General features: G+C 34.3%; 1 protein-coding gene across 2 annotated transcripts in view; it reads right to left on the bottom strand.

The window, feature by feature from the left end:
- Positions 1-7,885, bottom strand: part of MANEAL (mannosidase endo-alpha like) — a 16,453-nt gene extending 8,568 nt beyond the window's left edge. Inside the window, exons 1-2 of one of the 2 annotated variants that reach the window (XM_072419485.1) lie at positions 7,376-7,885; positions 2,543-2,755 (exon numbers count right to left, since the gene is read on the bottom strand). The gene's annotated coding sequence lies outside the window, so the exon portion shown is untranslated. The remainder of the gene's footprint in view (positions 1-2,542; positions 2,756-7,375) is intronic. The other variant, XM_072419476.1, reaches the window with a different exon arrangement.
- Between the last annotated feature and the right edge of the window lie 293 nt (positions 7,886-8,178).

Below are 8,178 nucleotides of genomic sequence, written 5' to 3'. Positions count from 1 at the left end.
GTAACCTGTTAAAATAAAGTGAGATAAATGTAATGCAGATCCCTTGTGCATTTGAGAATGTATTTGTTTCTAGGGAGATGTGCTAAAAACCCTAAACACCTCCATAATGCATAAAGCGGTACAATGCCATCACTGAAATTATATACCTTTATTTATAGAAAGATCATTATAGTTGCTTAGAACTAGTTGTTGTTTTTCATTTGCAGATGCTTTGTAAGGTTTTTTTTGTAGATAATTTCAGAAAAAAAAAAGAAATTAAAATTTGTAATTTTGTTTTATGAAAAGGTATCTTGATTCTTTCTTCTGTTTAATTCTGTTCTAATTTTCCTTTTTAATTAAAATATTTATGGAAACTTTTGTGCTCAAAAAGGTACAGCATATGAGATAAATACAATTTAAAAAGAATAATTTGGATAATTTACAGAATAAAGTGCTGTTACTAAATAAAAGAAAACAAAGTTGTAATGCAGTCACTAATATTTCAATGTTTGCATTTTTTTGTTTATTTTTTGTAATAATTTTTGTTTTTGTTTAAGTTTTTTTTATCTCTACTTTTGTAACGAATTAGACAATAAAAAATATTATCCCCCTTTCTGTATTTACTCAGCCAAGTAAAAATTTCTTTGCAAGGTGATAATTCAGTGAGCTATCAACCTAAACACTTTTAGTAGGTGAACCCAAATGTATTTTTTTATTTGCTTTGGATTGGTTTGTGAGTACCCAGACTGATTCTGGTCATTACACCTGACATCCCAGCTGCCAACACAGAGAAGATGGAGCCATGGAAGAAGACATTGATTTATTAAAGCTCCCCAAGGCTGGAGAGGATACACTTTCATCAGTGAAGCTGGGTGATCCCACAAACCCTGCAAATCAATCCTGGACCAGATCCATTCCAGGTGTGCTGGATCACCCAGCTTGGAGAACTTTAATAAATCAGGCCCATTGCAGGTAAATATTACGTGTATAAAACCCCAGTAGTTTCTAAGTACGAAATTGGCCCATTACACCATGCCTAATGCTGACCCAATGCAATGGCAAGCTGAAATCCAATTTACATCAATGTGTTGTGTTGATTTGCTTGGGGTGAAAATAGAACATATATCAGTATAATCAAGTGCATAGCACTAAAATGCATCACAATTTAGTATATAGTGTGCTGCAGTATGCATTAGGAAAAAATGTATTTTGGCTTCAGCTGTGAAAAAAAGATATCCAGGCAACAAAGCATGGTTAAAAATATTTGCCAATACATATACACATCCATATGGTGTGACTACTAAGAGGACTTCTATTTTCAAAGACTTTCTATTTTCTATGTTGTCTAAGAATAGGTTACCTGGTTTTAAATGGAAGTATATAATAATCAACCAAGACCTTTATAAGATATCAAAATACATGAAAACATTCTCTAATGATTTGTATGATCAGTCTTACAGTCTCACCCATGAATCATAACATTAGGAAACCAGATATGTGGAAAGATTAAAAAAGTGTTTAAAATGTTTTTTACTAGTTGTAGAAAATACAGTAGAAAGATAACATGTCACTGTGCAGGACTACATCATATATCATATAAGATATCTGCTTATGCCTAATAAATGTACAAATTTTGATGAAAAAGTTATTTGGAGGTCTGCAAGTCTCTAAAGAATAATAATAATAGTCCCTTTGATAGTGACGTCCATCTTTTTAAGAGGTAGTGTTAATGGAGATGAGTGAGCTACATAGCGGACCTGACCTACTTTGCAATCTGCTCATGTAGATTGTCATCTACCTCCTAATTCTATATAAATCCACAGTAAATCATGTACTATCTACAAAGTAACTATTACATTTATTTTACCACAAGTAAGCTTGACATTTGTGGTAACCACTATATATACTCTTACTCTAACACAGAATGACTCCTTTGTACTGTATATAGTAAACAAGCTGTGTTTTATTTGCCAATTACAATGATATGGAAAAATGGCTATTATTTATACAGTGCTTTGCACTGTTAAACAGAGCAGTGGGGAAACAAAGAAAGGGTAACTATATACTGGCAGACCTAATACTTTGCCCTAAATGTACAAAACACAGATTTCACATGAGTTCCCTAGAAAAAATATTTAGGGATTTGTGAGTTTCCACTTTTCCATATATTAAATATGCATGTATAATGTCCAAGAGTAAACTGTTAAGTAAATGTTTTATATTTACCCTAATGTAGCCAGCAGTTAAAATTGTGAATCCTGGGATTCAGGGTTTGAAATTGTTGGTTTACTGCAGTGCTGTTAGTCCAGATCAGAAGCAAAGTCTACCTTTGCACTGAGGCTGAATAAATTGGTAGAATGAAGGAGCCATACTCATTATCTTCTGTAGATCTGGTGCTACCTTGAGTGTATTCAGTGTGCATTGCATAGTGCTTAATAAGTAGCCCAAAAAGCGTATTTTGAAGAATGAAATACGTTCCTATTTTTTTAAAATGGTTTTTATACAAATAATAAAATAATATACAAGGTAGCTGCATTAGCCTTTAAAATATAAAATGACTTACATAAAAGCACTGTTGTTTTCTGTTAAGATCGGCTGCCTAATGTACAGGCAGTATTACTAATGGCTCATGTAGAGGAATAGCATGCTTGTCATTGCAGTCACAGTTGTGATCATTGACTGTTTGAAGTGCATCCTGCTGTCACTGCTTCACTGTTACTTTGATCTCAGGATCATGAAGTGTATGACGCTCAACTTCTTCATGATTGCTGTAAGACTGAATATAATAAAGAGAAAAATATATATATATAGGATTTAACCTTTTTATGGTGTAGTAATTTTATTGTTATACTGTACACCTCCTTTAGTTAAGCTCTTTCAATAACACATATAGCTAAGTCAGGGACGGGACATATTACACTACTTGTTTCCAGCTCATAGAAAAGCATATATATTCTAAAGCTACGTATAGTAGTCACTCAATGGCAGTGCTCATCTTGGGTAAAAATATGGCAGGTGTACAGCAGTCCCCTGGATTGATGAATCACTGATTGGGAATGACCATTGTGCATTTCTATGGCTGCCTTCTCCCCCCATAACAGAGTACTATGCTGTGTGTACAGAACTCGTTCATTCATCTGTAACGTAAAACAATCATAAAAGATGATTTACAGCAACAATCCTTTGGCGTCCATCAGTCGTCTATACGAGACAAACAAAAATTGAGTAGATAATGATGGGCTTTTTTTTTTTACTAGAAAAAAAGTGGAATGAAGTGTTAAATGCTTATTTGTGGCATTAACATTTTTAATAAATATTGATAAACAATATAAGTATATAAATGACAAAACAGTAAAATAAAAATGATCAAAGCCTATTATAGTTTCTCTTTAGCAGTGCCTTGCTCCAATGTCCAATGCAATATAGCTGTACTGCATTGGGCAGAATGACTTTAGCATCCATTAGGAAATGACATGATCAGTCTTGTATCAGCCTTACAGAAAGGTGGACAGAGAAGTTTGTCATATGCTGCATAGTTGTTAGAAGCAGTAAACATTTCCAATATATAGTGCAGTAAATGGAAAGCTCACTTTTGGCTAAACAAATTGATCAGCAGTTTCCACAAGGTTGTCATGTGTTTCTATATTTATAAATTGGATTTATTGTACGGCATTAGTAAGAAAAAGGCATACTGATCATATAAAACAATTCATATCATCAGAATTCTTCTATGCTTATGAGTGTTGTCCCCACTACAACCATTATTTAACATGGTGCTGATGTGCCATAATGCAAACTGAAAAAGTTGTTATAGGATACCAAATCTGTGTGCATTTACAGCACAGTAAAACCATTAAAACAACAATGCCTTTCTGTCTATACTTTTTTCTAGCAGATTTAAAGACAAGTTATGAAAGCATTATGCAAGAAATATTATACACATCTCCTGTGTGAATGTTATTAGAAAATAGAGGGCTGACAGTATTACAGTGGTGAACCTCATTTACTAAAGTGGTAATTTATAGACATCAGGGCTGCTTACCCCCATAGCAGCAAAAGTCTGCCCCTTAGATAAATAAAAGGAATTTCTAAATTAAAGTGTGTGTGTTAAAAAAAGACAGCATGAATCTTCCTATCTGACTTGTAGGTTCTGTTCACACTTTGGATTGTGTGTGTGTGTGGATTAGCGACTTCATTTAAAGTATACTTATCCTTTCAATGCATATGAAACTGCATAGTAAAATGATGTGATCAGTGCCATTATGATCAATGACACTGCAATTACAAGAAGATGCAGAGATGAGAACAGGGCCATTGACTTTAATGCACAGATCTTATTACACAATATATGAGCAGTTTCACAAGCATTTCACTGCACCAAGAATGTTCATGTATAAATTATTTGAACATGAATGATTTAAAAAAGATTTCTATTATTCTAATATTTTGACAGAAATGTTATATTTAAAATCAACAACTTTTTGGAACAGTTTGCTCAATACCTCAGAGAATAAAATTCAATGACTTATTTATCATTCTAAATGTATCACAAAAATGTAATTTGTTCTAAAATTCCCAGTTAGGCATTTTTAAGTTTTTGACTATCCAGCATTCTTTACTAAAAGCCTAAATACATCTACAGATCTCATGCATACAGTGGTCATAAAGGGGTGTAAATTGTGATGCTACATCACGTGTTCATTTCAGTGGTTCCATGTAGCTCTTTCCAAACAAGAAGAACAATGACATGAGAGCCTACATAACAAAAAAATGGGAGTCATAGGTGTACCGTATCTGAGCCACAAATAAAAAATAACAGAATACACAATTTTTCCTCTACAATCTAATTAAACATTTGTCAGTAGTAATCTAAATTTGGGTACCTTGATCTAATATTTTTACATGTGACAATAAAAAAAGACAAAATCGAATTGGGTCATGGCAGTCATGACAAATGGGTGACAAAAGTTGCACCTGGATCATGAATGATTTATCATAATTGTTCATCTATCTTCCTATTCATTATAAAAACAATTTACCAGCTGGTATTATGAGAAATACTATCATGAAATTGGGTCGGCTATTTACATCCATGCCTCTTTTGTTGTCATAAAAAAAGAGCACATCTACAGGAACAAAGTGAAAATGAATTATTCTCTAAACATTCAGGTAGTGTGGATATGTAGATGTGGATGACTACTATTATGGTGGCCTTTCCTGAGTAATGTCATGATTCTTACATACTCCTGAGTAGCATGTTGATATCTATGTGGTAGATTATGCATACATCTATATATGGATTGTGTTGCTGTGGACTAAGTATCCATGTGTATTCATGTCATGGGTGACTGTCAGAGGCTATATATACATAGTTTAAATTGGAATAGAAAATTATAATAGAATGCCAAGTTATACATATGCAAAAATGCACTGATGGTCAGAACATATTGTTAAATGGATGTGCACAAAAGTAACAGAAATTCTATTGTAAAGATTTTTAAGGCAGCTGTCTAGTTTCTGCTAGTTCATTGCCAATGGTCCCTAAAATATAAGGTGATATTATCTGAGCTAATAATTATTTAACTTTCTTGGTTACAGATACATTGTGCACATAATTTATATCCATATTGTGTTCAAATGTAAGTCTCCCAGGGTCATATGGCAGATTTGAATATCATTAAAAAATGCCCCACCAGAATGATGTTTTTTTAGTCCTCTTATTGATTCTGTGTATATCACTGTGTAGTCCAACTTCAGGAATATGGATCTATTAACTCCTACTTTCCATGAACAATCTAGAAGTCCATATGTAAATGATATATCATAATATATAGTCCTATTTCATCAATTATCACACTATATGCACACTGCAGAATGGAAGAAGGGAGTGTGGACAACTGCTGTGAACGTGTCCATCACCATTCCCATATAGTTGATCAAATAATATGTTCTGCATTGACAATGGATCATCCATGTACATTCAACTTGCATTTCAGATATACAGTATGTTGGAAAGATCCTTCTGAGAAAATGCTAACGTTCAAGTGGTTTGAACTGCATTTACATTTCCACTTTCTTATATAGAGAAAAGATAGTTATAACACAGAAAACCATGACCATGGATTTAAGTCCAAAGTGGCTTGGTGCAAAACAGAGTGAATACCCTTTAGCTGCTACTAGAAACGTACTTTTGAAAACCTTGGCCTTAGTATAGATTTGGACTCCTGGGGGTGCTAATTAATAGGATAATAAGTTCTAAGTCCAATAATAATTAATAAGTCCAAATTATTTGACGACTTTTCCTGCTTTCCTTGATAGACACCTCCTTGATAATGCTGTGATAATACAGTGACATAATCTTTTGCACAATTACATGAACAAGCAAAACAACCAAAATAAACAAAAACCTATTATTGTATTGTGCACATATTACATATGATGGCCATGAGGCAAATTAACCAAATCCATGTGATGATTCTGCCAGAAAGTTAAAAAATTCTATGTCTAACCATTACAAATGTAACAAAGTGCGCTAGTATGAGTACATGTATTTGTTTTTTTTTACGTATAGTCTATTATATGTTATTCCATTAATGTTGTAGCTACTGCAGGTATCCACAATACGGCAATACTTTTCTGTAATACCTAAAAACTGTCACATGTCATTTAATTCTCCTGCAATTAATTATTGTCCCCCTGGGTACCTGTTCAGATGTGTATCTGCCTTGCTCTGTGAGATGCAATGGGTGTATTATAAGTAATATATATGTTTTAATATAAATTGTATATATGTATTATATATATTAATATATACATATAGTATTGTATTGTTTATATAAAATATTAGCATTACATGGAATGCAAACAGTTTTAGGTGAGTGAATCTTCATGAGTCCCCTCAGTGTGTTCTATCATTCAATTCTAGACTTTAGGTTAAGCTTAGGACTCTGCCTCCAAGCTGCACTATTGGTCCAGTGTTGTGGTGGGTGGCTTCGCTCCCCAATAGGGAAGACCAGAGAGGGTCAGGTCTGGGACTGACATAAGCAAGATTTGCATATTAGGGAGCCTGAGGTTTTGGGGCCCCCATGGAGGCATTTAACATAAAGAACAGCTATACTTTAAACAGTGACCTAGCTCCACGTTTGCATACATGCTTGCGGGTCATGAAACGCTCTGTTGGTCAGTCCAAGTTTTACTATAAACTTCATTTTAATTTGTATTTTTACTCTTTTTTGGTTATGAGCTTCTATACAAATAGCTAATATTCATTTGATGTCATTATTTATTTGCATCATAATCTATAATAAAAAAATATATTTATAAATAAACAACCCTGAATTTAAAACAAATAAATAAATCTCAAAAAAAAGGGAGAGAGAATTGTGGATATACATACCTTTATGGAGATCCTCTAGCAGTCAGTGAAGTGCTTGCTGATGAATGTATAACAAAGGCTGTGTGGTCCATCCAGTGATGTGATCCTTAGTGCTCTAGGATGCAGATGGTGCTCATTGTGTTCAGTTCCTGCAGCTTACTGCCAAGATGGGGGTGTGGGGTCTGCAGGGTTATATATGAGCTGCATATATGCTCTTACAGTGGATCTTCTGATTTTTTTTTTTTCAGATGAGATGATCTGTATGAGTTATACCCATGAGCAAAGGTCTGATTCTAGCACACTGACTACATCCTGCTGAATCTCATAAAATCTTTAATGACCTTCTCTTGCAATGCTCATCCTGTCTTAGAGTTGAGGGGATGGGGTAATGCAGTGTGCAGGAGGATGGGCTGGGAGGACCTAACAGCATTTGCAGCTATGCATGCAGGCTAAAGCTCAGTCCTTTAGATTCCTCTAAATGAATACCACTAGCTAACTCCATCTCTGCATCCAGCATAATGCATTCACAAAAGAAATGTCAGATACCTACCATTGCTTTATGAAGGGTGGAATCAACAGGTGCACCTATGAATACTTACACACTTTCACCCCTATTCACTAATATCAGAATACCAAGTCTATAAATGCACCCTACTGATGACATTTTGTGTTGAAGATGTAATACAAAGTAACAATTCAGAAACAACATGGGATAAGCTGATAGTCCCCCCCCTGCATTCCCTGCCGTGGTCCTGCCCAAACATGAGCTGTCTGCAGTGTGAACAGAAGGCAGCTCTGTTGCTGGGTTGTGCTAGCTTTCAGCT

Source organism: Pyxicephalus adspersus, chromosome 1 (assembly GCF_032062135.1).
Source record: "Pyxicephalus adspersus chromosome 1, UCB_Pads_2.0, whole genome shotgun sequence".
Lineage (NCBI taxonomy): Eukaryota > Metazoa > Chordata > Amphibia > Anura > Pyxicephalidae > Pyxicephalus > Pyxicephalus adspersus.
The sequence above is the reverse complement of the archived record's forward strand: the minus strand, read 5'-3'. Positions and strand labels throughout refer to the sequence as shown.